The sequence below is a fragment of the Palaemon carinicauda genome, chromosome 14, assembly GCF_036898095.1.
Source record: "Palaemon carinicauda isolate YSFRI2023 chromosome 14, ASM3689809v2, whole genome shotgun sequence".
Classification (NCBI taxonomy): domain Eukaryota; kingdom Metazoa; phylum Arthropoda; class Malacostraca; order Decapoda; family Palaemonidae; genus Palaemon; species Palaemon carinicauda.
In genome coordinates this window covers 121,305,730-121,318,229 of record NC_090738.1, presented here as the reverse complement: position 1 = coordinate 121,318,229, position 12,500 = coordinate 121,305,730, and the positions used below count along the sequence as shown (strand labels likewise).

At 32.5% G+C, this 12,500-nt stretch overlaps 1 protein-coding gene and 1 long non-coding RNA gene across 2 annotated transcripts in view; one reads left to right on the top strand and one right to left on the bottom strand.

Moving 5' to 3' along the window:
- The window catches only part of Epac (Exchange protein directly activated by cAMP), a 1,092,821-nt gene that overhangs the window by 505,274 nt on the left and 575,047 nt on the right, over positions 1 to 12,500 (bottom strand). The gene's annotated exons all lie outside the window — the stretch shown is intronic.
- LOC137653300 (uncharacterized) lies at positions 3,177 to 3,736 on the top strand. Its single transcript, XR_011046442.1, has 2 exons — positions 3,177 to 3,338; positions 3,529 to 3,736. It is a non-coding gene; the product is annotated as an uncharacterized lncRNA (long non-coding RNA).

The following is a 12,500-nucleotide window of genomic DNA, read 5'->3' as shown; positions in this document are numbered from 1 at the left end:
ATATTACTTGAATGCTGGAAGCATAACATTGTTTAAGGAAATCTTAAAATTCATCTGTATAGTTTATTTGCCTGTTATCTTACGAAACTGACATTTCTATTGTTTTGTAATTTATTTTAAATTCTCTTTAGAATTTTCATATTCTTGCTATCCAAGATAGCTCTTCTTAAAATATTTTATTTTTTTCGTTTCCTTTCCTCACTGAGCTATTTTACCTGTTGGAGCCCCTGGGCTTAAAGCATCCTGCTTTTCCAACTAGGGCTGTAGCTTAGCAAATAATAATAATAATAATAATAATAATAATAATAATAATAATAATAATAATAATAATAATAAAGACTGGGTCTCAATGTCTTCATAGGTTCCTACAGAATAAAATTCTACTTAGCGCTGCCATTTGTAACTACTTCAAACTAATTATATGATTGAGAAATTTTAAAACTTTTATGATGAACTGGAGAGAGAGAGAGAGAGAGAGAGAGAGAGAGAGAGAGAGAGAGAGAGAGAGAGAGAGAGAGAGAGAGAGAGAGAGAGACTCAAAAGTATATTTTTTTCCTTTCACTAAACATATCAATGAACAATAAATTACAGATATAAGACAAACAATTTAACCATCATGGGAAAATATATAAAATCGATTTTCAGAAGTTGAATAAAATGGCTATGCAAGTAAATAAGAAGGCATCAAAATAAAATCATACAAATATCAGTTTTTGGGAATAACACTCCTTTCAATGACAGGATTAACATTAAAACGCTTATAAAAAATGGTGCTCTCAATTTTCAGAAATATATGAATTACGTTATCATTTCTTTCAGTAAAATTAACATGTGAATAAAATCATCACGGGTGTAAAAGTAATGCATTCAATTCAGTAGAATAGCATAATATAATCCTCCAAGTTTAGCATGTAAGTTGTAAAGATGCTGAACCAAAAGTAAAATAATTTGAACTGCTCAAAGACTGCCACTTCTTCCAAAGTTTAATTTACCCAGCTGCGTTTAAGACTATTATTATTATTATTATTATTATTATTATTATTATTATTATTATTATTATTATTATTATTATTATTATTATCATTGTTGTTGTTGTTACTAGCTAAGCTACAACCACAGTTGGAAAAACAAGATGCTATTAGCCCGAGGGCTTTCGTGTCAATTGGATAAGAAGGAGTTCGAATATGGAATATATAAAAACAAAGACTAGAAAAAAATAACTAAATAACATTTATAAGTGGTTTCAATAGTTCAGATAAGAGGTTCCCAATATACGGTCTGCAGATCGGTGCCAGTCCGTGGCGAATGATTTTTCAGTTCACCGAACTCAATCTCTCTCTCTTTTATTTCTTTCTGCAGATTTACAATGATGTCTAAAATGTGCATCTTCAAGGTATACATATAATTCATCATTGAAATTTCAATGATCGAGGAATTTTCTCCCGATAGTAAATTTATGCATAATGATTCACAGGAAAATGGAAAATATTATCAACTAAAGGTTTAGATGTAGAACGTGGAGATATTTTAACAAAAACTATCAAAAGTTGTGAGTTGCATAAAGTTAAATGGATTAAATTTTCTTTTGTCATCATTGATTTGCGAAAATATAGAATTAGATTATCGGCAACTTCTTCAGACAGAAGTACGATGTGTATAAGTAAGGTTTTATCTCGTTTTTTCTCGAGACAAATAAACTGAATAAACATTTTCCTGGAAAATTATTGTGTTGATAACGTAGCTCATTGGCAGATACATTTGCGTCATTGAATCAGCTTAATTCATCACAACATAAAGATTTAAGGATTCCAAAAGATTGTGGATTCGCTTTGTACAATTAAATAAGGAATCCTTCGGTATGTTATCCACACTTATATCCATTATAGCTGATGAGATAGAACCATTTAAAGGTTTAAAGGTTTAAAGGCCGTTCATGAATGGCAGAGACAAAGGGCACTGACATTGCCATATCAAGCAGGACAATGCCCTAGAGATAGACATATGATCAGCACCCAAGCCCCTCACCACCCAAGCTAGGACCAGGCAATGGCTGCTGCTGACTCAGCAGATAAACCTATAGGCTTTCCCAAACCCTTCATCCTTAGTTCACACGGATGGTGAGGTTGCAGCGACCAAAGGAACAAAGGAGTTTGAGCGGGACTTGAACCCCAGTCTGGCATTCATCAGTCACGGTCATAACCACATCGGCCACCACAAGCCTCTATCAACAAACCTCTAGACTCTAGAGTGTAGCTGATCTGCCTGAGTATCTTAAGAGCTATTTCAAATTGGTTGGTGACCCACGGAGTGGAACTGAACGCGTGTGACCATTTTGCTGATCTTAAAAGGTTTAAAGGTCACCCATGAATGGCAGAGGCAAGGCACACCGATATAGCCGTACCAAGCAGGATAATGCCCTAGAGACTGACCATAGATACATATGATCAGCGCCCAATCCTCTTCACCCAAGCTAGGAGAGAGTAATTCGAGTACAATGACAGATGAGTGATCCAGTAATAAAAACTAGAACCATAGCGCTAAGTTATATTAATATACTTTTGGATACGAGCCAGGAGTGAATTTTCTGAATTAGGGGCATTATTTTGCAGTTTTAATAACCTTTCTCAATCTATATTTATGAAGCTGAGTTCTGATTAATGACTTCAATATAGAACAGAAATAGGAAAAGACTAAATATCAAAGCACAGCTTAGTGTTGAACCAACTGTTATAAATCTCACTGATAAGTAAACTACTATGCATAATAAGACAGGCTATTGGCATATATTACCCACTTTGTAAATAATATATACTGTGTACACTGTACAGAAACTTTACTTTATATTATAAAGCTAATATAAAACAGCTTTACATACCTCTGCATCTGTCTCCATATTTTGATATTACATTTTTGTGTTTCAATTATTTATGCTCAATAGTTTTCTTCTCAAATTTTAAAAGTTCAAACTTTTAAAATGCATTATTATCTCTGATTAATTTCTATATTCTTATATTTAATAGAATCTGTTTATTCTGAAGGGAATGGTGCAAATAAATATATATAAAACATCTAAATGTTTTATATTAGCAGCTTCATTTGGTATATATTGTTAACTTTGCTCCATATTCTAACTCTTAAAACTAAAAAATTTAGATCCGTACATTTCTGTGTGTAAGGGAATTTCATGTTAGTAACGCCATCTATTGATTGGTTTTGAAGTTACCGTATTTGCGAAGTTTCTGTTTATGATTTTATCCTTGTATTTTCAGTTTCATAATAGACTTTGAAAGATAAATTTTGTATTTTCTTTAGTCACGTTATAATCACCTAGCCGTGCAGTAAGTGGATTAACTGCTTGTGTTTATATGGAATATTGTTATCAGTTTTGTGAAATGTGTTAATCTTTGAAATTTTTGTCTTTAAAAGTGTATCTAAAATTGTTTAAGTGCATATTTAATTAAGTCTTTACGAATTGTTATTAATCATAAGTGTTGTTAAATTTCACAAGTTATGTTCTTTCGTTTTCAGCTAGGGTAATCCTCGACCCTTGGGGAAACAGTGCACGACCTTAAGCAATCCCGAACCAAGAGATGCACTTTTTATAAATACTCGAACTATAATCACAGGTTCCCGCTGTTACATCGAAGCATACGTTATATAGGTGACTCTGAATCCGAAATCCAAATTGGTGTTATTTAGCGTATGATAAATGTCAGACCCATGAACAGTGACTTGTGTTATGTTCTGTGTTGTAAGGGTTATTTTTTTTTTCGAGCAATTGTTGAGGTATTTATTCGTAACAAGACCTTTGGTGATTTATTAATTTTGTAATGGATGTTAAAAGGGTGTCAGACAGATAAGTTAATTAATATTTTTATTGTTCATCATTTGTTTATTTCTTTATTTCAGTATCATATCTTTCAATTTCATAATCCATAGTGTGTTAATAAACTATAAATTGTAATTAAACTTTGTTTCTAAATTTCTGTATTTGTTTTACCATACCTAATCACAAATAAGCAGTGCTATCTTTACCAGGGAAAAATGTCTAAGGAATTCCCTGACACTGTGATTCTATGGACTGTATTAAAAAACACTAGCGTAAAATTTATATTTACTTGTACATATTCATATATATATATATATATATATATATATATATATATATATATATATATATATATATATTATATATATATTTGTTTATATTTATATGTATACATACAACAAATTACGCACATAAATGTAAAAACTAAGGTATTAGCCAATACCACAATACCGTGTATGATCATAACCTCCCAACCGAATTGAAATTCACTGGAATGCCACGAATCCATTTCCTGTACATTAGCGCTCCGTAATTGTAGTAATCAAACACCGGAATACAACGGAATTTGTATACTAAATACCGCATGATGACTTATTTTTTTCCAAACTCAAAAAAAAAAAAAAAAAAAAAAAAAAAAAAAAAAAAAAAAACTGTTGCCAACAAAGGGTCATTTCCAGAGACCTTCAAAAAGAATTAAGAGTCCTGGCATTACCATTAATTATGTATTCAGAAAAAATATATTTAGGACAATGAATATATTGTTTTTGAAAAAAAATTAATGATAGTGGGTTATTTACTAGAACAACAATAAGATTCCTGTATAATTCAACGTCATTCAAATTTGAAAAGAATTCTGTGCAAGTGTGTTCATTATGTAGGCCAGTGTACGATTAAATTTGCACGGAACCCCATAGAGAGACTCGTCTACACCTACTCCTGAAACATATACATTATTCATATACCTATCTACCTATAATATATATATATATATATATATATATATATATATATATATATATATATATATTTAACTTGATACATGAATAACAATGCGTGAAATAGAGAAATCCGCTTTTGATAGTCCTGCGTTATTATGGAATTCCTCTTAAATATGTAAATTCGATTAAATCGGTTCATGAACATAGCAAGCTAAAAGTTAATGTTAGTGGAGTCCTATCAAATGGATTTCCAGTGAACAGTGGAGTACTCCAAGGGAATGTGTTGTCACCTATGTTGTTTACCCTTCTCATGAATTTTGTAATGCGTAGAACAGTTGGAGATGGTGGAGAAGGACTGGAATGGATTGGTAATAGAAAATTAGCAGACCTAGAGCATGCTGATGATGCTGTCCTATCTAGTAAAACACCACAGGCTTTTCAATGATTACTTACCAGAATACATGAAATATCGCATGAAGTTGGACTCAAGATACATAGAAGAAAGACAGATAATGAGAACGGAATATGCAATGGAAGATGAGATATCATCAGAAAGAAAAAAGATTCATGAGGTAGAATCATTTAAATATATAGGAACTATTATCTCCAATATAGGTCTTTTGAATTGGAGCTTAATTAAAGATTAAAAAAAGCAAACTAGACAATAACTAGACTTTTTAAACTTGGAAATCAAATCACCTGAAATTACATATAAAATCAGGCTATTCATCAGTTTAGTGAGATCGGTGTTACGGTATGGACATGAGTCGTGGTATGACAATGAAACTATCTCCAACAGGTTTAGTAAATTTTAGAACAAAGGCCTCAGAAGAATATTGAGAGTTAAATAGCAGGACATAATTAGAAATGAAACTATAAGAGATTACTTGAGTGCCATAAGTGGATGAAATCATGTTCAGGGGTAGATGGATATGGTTTAGGCATACTATTCGCACTTTCAAGAGAGATTAGTCTACCAAACATTTAACTGTGCTCCACGAGGTAATAGAAGAGTTAGAAGACACAGGCCTACATGGCTGAAGACTGTGAAGCGTGAAGTCGGAGTAGATGAATGAAGAAGTATTGATTTAAAAGCTCAAGATAGACACGACTGGCGAGATATATACATATATAAGTGTGTATATATATATATATATATATATTCATATATATACATATATATATACACATATATACGATTATGCATATATATATATATATATATATATATACACACAAAAAAAATATATATATACACATATACTGTATATATATATATATATATATATATATATATATATATATATATATATATATATATATATATATATAAGTGTGTGATATTGTATGTGTAAATATGCATACAAAATGTGACTATAAGTGTATATATGTGTGTATAGATATATATATATATATATATATATATATATATATATATATATATATATATATATACGATTATGTATATATGTGTGTATATATATACAATATATATATTTGTATTTGTATATGTATATATACATACATATATATATATATATATATATATATATATATATATATATATATATATATATATATACATATACAAATACATACATATATATAATATATATTATATGCATAAATATATGTAAATATACCTACATATTCATATACATAAATATATAGTCGCATTTTGTATGCATATTTCTACAGATACAATATCACATACACATATATGTATACATACATATATATATATATATATATATATATATATACACATATATATGTGTATATATATACTATATATATATAAAGAGAGAGAGAGAGAGAGAGAGAGAGAGAGAGAGAAATAAAACATGAATCTGTTTCAACTCCCCCTAAACTCTTTAAAGATAAATTATATAACAAATCATATTTAGAACTTTACTTTAAGCACACACCTGCATATGCACCAAATCGTGCAATTATGTGGGCACAGAGTACGTAAATAGAAATGTCATCATTTGCACAGTCATCCAAGGCAGTTCAACCATCACGCTTTTCTAACTCAACGATCCTCATCTGGGTTCTCGTCATTACTTGTAGTGTTTTGCCGCCTCATTTCCCCTGTGTGACTTCCAATTATTTTCCAATAACCAGCTCTACCTGCATGACTTTTTGGAGTGTGCGTGGCGTGTACACTGGCGTGGATATAATGCGGGCTTTCCTTTGCACGTAATCCCCACTTCTATCCACACGACCACAGCATAGAAGCGACATATGGTATTGACAATTGTGGGTCAGTGACAACTTTGCTTCTGGTTTTCCCAGAGATTTTTTTTTACGACTAGATCAAGGCATTTAACGTACACGAGAGAACAAAAATATGGCTTCCAACAGAAAAGTCTAATTTCAATGCTAAATTCTTAAGGATATAAAATTCTACGCAGTATATTTTATTATTATTATTATTATTATTATTATTATTATTATTATTATTATTATTATTACTAGTCAAGCTACAACCCCAGTTTGAAAAGCAAGATGCTATAAACCCAAGGGCTCCAATAGGGAAAAATAGCCCAGTGAGGAAAGGAAGTAAGGAAATAAATAAATGATGAGAACAAGTTAACAATAAATCATTCTAAAACAGTAACAACGTCAAAACAGATATGTCCTATATAAACTATTAATAACGTCAAAAACAGATATGTCATATGTAAACTATAAAAAGACTAATGTCAGCCTGGTCAACATAAAAACATTTGCTCCAATTTTGAACTTTTGAAGTTCTACAGATTCAACTAACTGATTAGGAAGATCATTCCACAATTGGTGCCATAACTTTTACAGGGATAATATTACATACTCGAAAAATATCTCATTTAGATTTAATTATAATGAATATTACAAGCTAACCTACAAGCCTAGTTGGAAAAACAGGATGCTATAAGTATAAGGGCTTCAATGGGGAAAAATAGCCCAGAGAGAGAAGGAAATTAAAATATAAATGCCCATGAAAAGTAAGGAATAAAAGATACAAAATATTCCTAGATCAGTAACAACAATAAAATGGTTTCTCTGTTAACATATCTACCTATCATTAAAAAATGTTTTACCTCTTTGCTATTTTTTCTATTTACATTAATATAATCCGAAAATTTAACCATAAAAAAACTGTATTATTGACCTATTTTTTTTTTCAGCTCATGCTCGTCATCATCTTCTTCATCAGGAATTATAGCAATCATTGCTAACTTCACGCATGAAAACTTCGCATTCTTGGAGATCACTGATTTTACGCTGAACGGAGTAATGACGGATATGTGTGCATATAATCTCGCTCGTTTGCAATAACGTCGTCATAACTCAAAAATAGCTATTTTTCAGGAGAGCCATTTTAATCAATTAAAACACTCATATTAATATATGTCGTTAGGACTTTTAGCGCCTCTTGCGATCAATTTTTTAGCTACAATTATGGCACTTTTACCCTAAAAAGCAGCATTTCAACATGAATATGTCTATATGGATACCTCAAAAATAAATTTTTTTTGAGTTATGACGTTGTTGTCGCAAGCGAGCGAAATTATGTCAATGAAGCATCACGGATGTCACCAGCTCTGAACTGACACTGATACTGCACTGATAAGTGTGAATTGATTTTAATTCTTGAGAAAAGATATTTTTCAGCTTTATGTTTCCATTTGTGTACAGAAATCATTAAAAACATTTTCATGATATGTATTCACACACCCATTTCCCCTATATAATAGAGAAAGTCTGGTTATACTGTATATATATATATATATATATATATATATATATATATATATATATATATATATAAATATATATATATATACATATATATATATATGCATATATATATATATATATATATATATATATATACATATATATATATATATATATATATATATATATATATATATATATATATATATATATTCGGTCAAGCTCTCCTCGTCCCTCGAGTAGGGGGGAGTGGCAGTAGTCATAGCCTGGTGAGAGGGGCGTTCGTGTGTGCGTGTATGCGAATATTTACCTAAATATTTAGCAATCATATTGACGGGTTGCGTACACAACATAATATAAAAGATCTACATTCATATGTAGTTTTTTGCCGGAGTGCAAGTAAATAGTGAATAATAAACACGGAAAATCCGTTCTATAAGGAAATACAGATGAATTTTGAATGAACTCCTTTATAATAATTTGAACGCAAATTGATACCGCCCGCCCACACCCACACCCACACCCACACACACACACACACACACAAACACACGCAAAAAAAAAGAAAAAAAAAAGAAAAAGAAAAAAAGAAAGGTCCAGGATTCGACCCATTAAAGCGCTCAATAACTCAAGTAATATGAACGATCCCAAATAATCCTCAATGATGAACGACGCTAATGAGCCGACAGGTTAATTGCTCTGCTGATTAATAGACTGTCCATTCATGAAGAATGGAATAACATTTTGGGCAACAAAACGACGCGGTGACCCGATTAATGGCAGGAAATTTGTGGAAGAAGGCAGTGGGGCGGGAATGGTTGGTCACAGAAAATATCGTTGGGCACCTGGTACAGTAATTACAGCCTTGGAATAGGCAAAACCAGGACGAAATATCACAGGATATGAAAGTATTTGGGTTGCATAAGTAGGCAGCCGATCGGGACTAAGGTCTTGTACCAACCGTGGGTCACACGATTGTACATAGTTCATTTTGAGTATATATTTATGCTTGTATCTTCGCTCTTCCCTCGCACTAAAAAGAACTTGAATAAACATGGCTGTTTTTCTTAATGGTAACGGTGTCGATTTTGGACAGGAAATTTCCTGTTGCCTTCAGCTTATGTATATAAAGGCGAGTGTGATCAATAATAAACTCACTCAGTTGCTTTCATCCTGTTTTTGAGTCACAACCTTCTCTCGGCTCGTCACAGTCTACCCCAAAGCCAAAGAAAAGTCCTTCAAAAAGAAAGCAACCGTGCTTACTCCCAAACAAATTAGAAAAAAAACTAAGTAATAGAAGAGAACATTGATTGATTAATAAGGAGTTATCTGGTATCCTGACATCTAAGGTCATTGACGCCGAGAAGAAGAGAAGAAGTATTTTACTTAGTTCAGCAAATTACTTGTGCAGTCCTCTTCTTCTTCTTTGTCTACATCTTTTCCCACTTCTATGTGGACAAAGAAGAAGAAGAGGACTGCACAAGTAATATGCTGAACTAAGTAAAATACTTCTTCTCTTCTTCTCGGCGTCAATGACCTTAGATGTCAGGATACCATATAACTCCTAATTAAGAGAAGAAGTATTTTACTTAGTTCAGCAAATTACTTGTGCAGTCCTCTTCTTCTTCTTTATCCACATAGAAGTAGGAAAAGATGCAGACAAAGAAGAGGAAGAAGACTGCCCAAGTAATTTGCTGAACCAAGTAAAATACTTTTTCTCTTCTTCTCGGCGTCAATGACCTTAGATGTCAGGATGCCAGATAAGAGAAGAAGTAATTTACTTAGTTCAGCAAATTACTTGTGCAGTCCTCTTCTTCTTCTTTGTCTACATCTTTTCCCACTTCTATGTGGACAAAGAAGAAGAAGAGGACTGTACAAGTAATATGCTGAACTAAGTAAAATACTTCTTCTCTTCTTCTCGGCGTCAATGACCTTAGATGTCAGGATACCATATAACTCCTAATTAAGAGAAGAAGTATTTTACTTAGTTCAGCAAATTACTTGTGCAGTCCTCTTCTTCTTCTTTATCCACATAGAAGTAGGAAAAGATGCAGACAAAGAAGAGGAAGAAGACTGCCCAAGTAATTTGCTGAACCAAGTAAAATACTTTTTCTCTTCTTCTCGGCGTCAATGACCTTAGATGTCAGGATGCCAGATAAGAGAAGAAGTAATTTACTTAGTTCAGCAAATTACTTGTGCAGTCCTCTTCTTCTTCTTTGTCTACATCTTTTCCCACTTCTATGTGGACAAAGAAGAAGAAGAGGACTGTACAAGTAATATGCTGAACTAAGTAAAATACTTCTTCTCTTCTTCTCGGCGTCAATGACCTTAGATGTCAGGATACCATATAACTCCTAATTAAGAGAAGAAGTATTTTACTTAGTTCAGCAAATTACTTGTGCAGTCCTCTTCTTCTTCTTTATCCACATAGAAGTAGGAAAAGATGCAGACAAAGAAGAGGAAGAAGACTGCCCAAGTAATTTGCTGAACCAAGTAAAATACTTTTTCTCTTCTTCTCGGCGTCAATGACCTTAGATGTCAGGATGCCAGATAAGAGAAGAAGTAATTTACTTAGTTCAGCAAATTACTTGTGCAGTCCTCTTCTTCTTCTTTGTCTACATCTTTTCCCACTTCTATGTGGACAAAGAAGAAGAAGAGGACTGTACAAGTAATATGCTGAACTAAGTAAAATACTTCTTCTCTTCTTCTCGGCGTCAATGACCTTAGATGTCAGGATACCATATAACTCCTAATTAAGAGAAGAAGTATTTTACTTAGTTCAGCAAATTACTTGTGCAGTCCTCTTCTTCTTCTTTATCCACATAGAAGTAGGAAAAGATGCAGACAAAGAAGAGGAAGAAGACTGCCCAAGTAATTTGCTGAACCAAGTAAAATACTTTTTCTCTTCTTCTCGGCGTCAATGACCTTAGATGTCAGGATGCCAGATAAGAGAAGAAGTAATTTACTTAGTTCAGCAAATTACTTGTGCAGTCCTCTTCTTCTTCTTTGTCTACATCTTTTCCCACTTCTATGTGGACAAAGAAGAAGAAGAGGACTGTACAAGTAATATGCTGAACTAAGTAAAATACTTCTTCTCTTCTTCTCGGCGTCAATGACCTTAGATGTCAGGATACCATATAACTCCTAATTAAGAGAAGAAGTATTTTACTTAGTTCAGCAAATTACTTGTGCAGTCCTCTTCTTCTTCTTTATCCACATAGAAGTAGGAAAAGATGCAGACAAAGAAGAGGAAGAAGACTGCCCAAGTAATTTGCTGAACCAAGTAAAATACTTTTTCTCTTCTTCTCGGCGTCAATGACCTTAGATGTCAGGATGCCAGATAAGAGAAGAAGTAATTTACTTAGTTCAGCAAATTACTTGTGCAGTCCTCTTCTTCTTCTTTGTCTACATCTTTTCCCACTTCTATGTGGACAAAGAAGAAGAAGAGGACTGTACAAGTAATATGCTGAACTAAGTAAAATACTTCTTCTCTTCTTCTCGGCGTCAATGACCTTAGATGTCAGGATACCATATAACTCCTAATTAAGAGAAGAAGTATTTTACTTAGTTCAGCAAATTACTTGTGCAGTCCTCTTCTTCTTCTTTATCCACATAGAAGTAGGAAAAGATGCAGACAAAGAAGAGGAAGAAGACTGCCCAAGTAATTTGCTGAACTAAGTAAAATACTCTTTCTCTTCTTCTCGGCGTCAATGACCTTAGATGTCAGGATGCCAGGTAAGAGAAGAAGTATTTTACTTAGTTTAGCAAATTACTTGTGCAGTCCAAATATTTTAATTTCCAGTCAAATTTCATCCAGATTTTGCCTATTCCGAGGCTATAATTACTGTTGCAACTGCGCAATGGTATTCTCTGAGACCATGAAAGTAATTGGTTGCACAAGAAATTTACTTCGTTTAACACATTGTCGAATAGAAGCCTCATCTTTAGCACTATAGTTAAAGACTGAGCACAAGAGTGTCCCTTGAACTATTAAAAAAAAATCACCC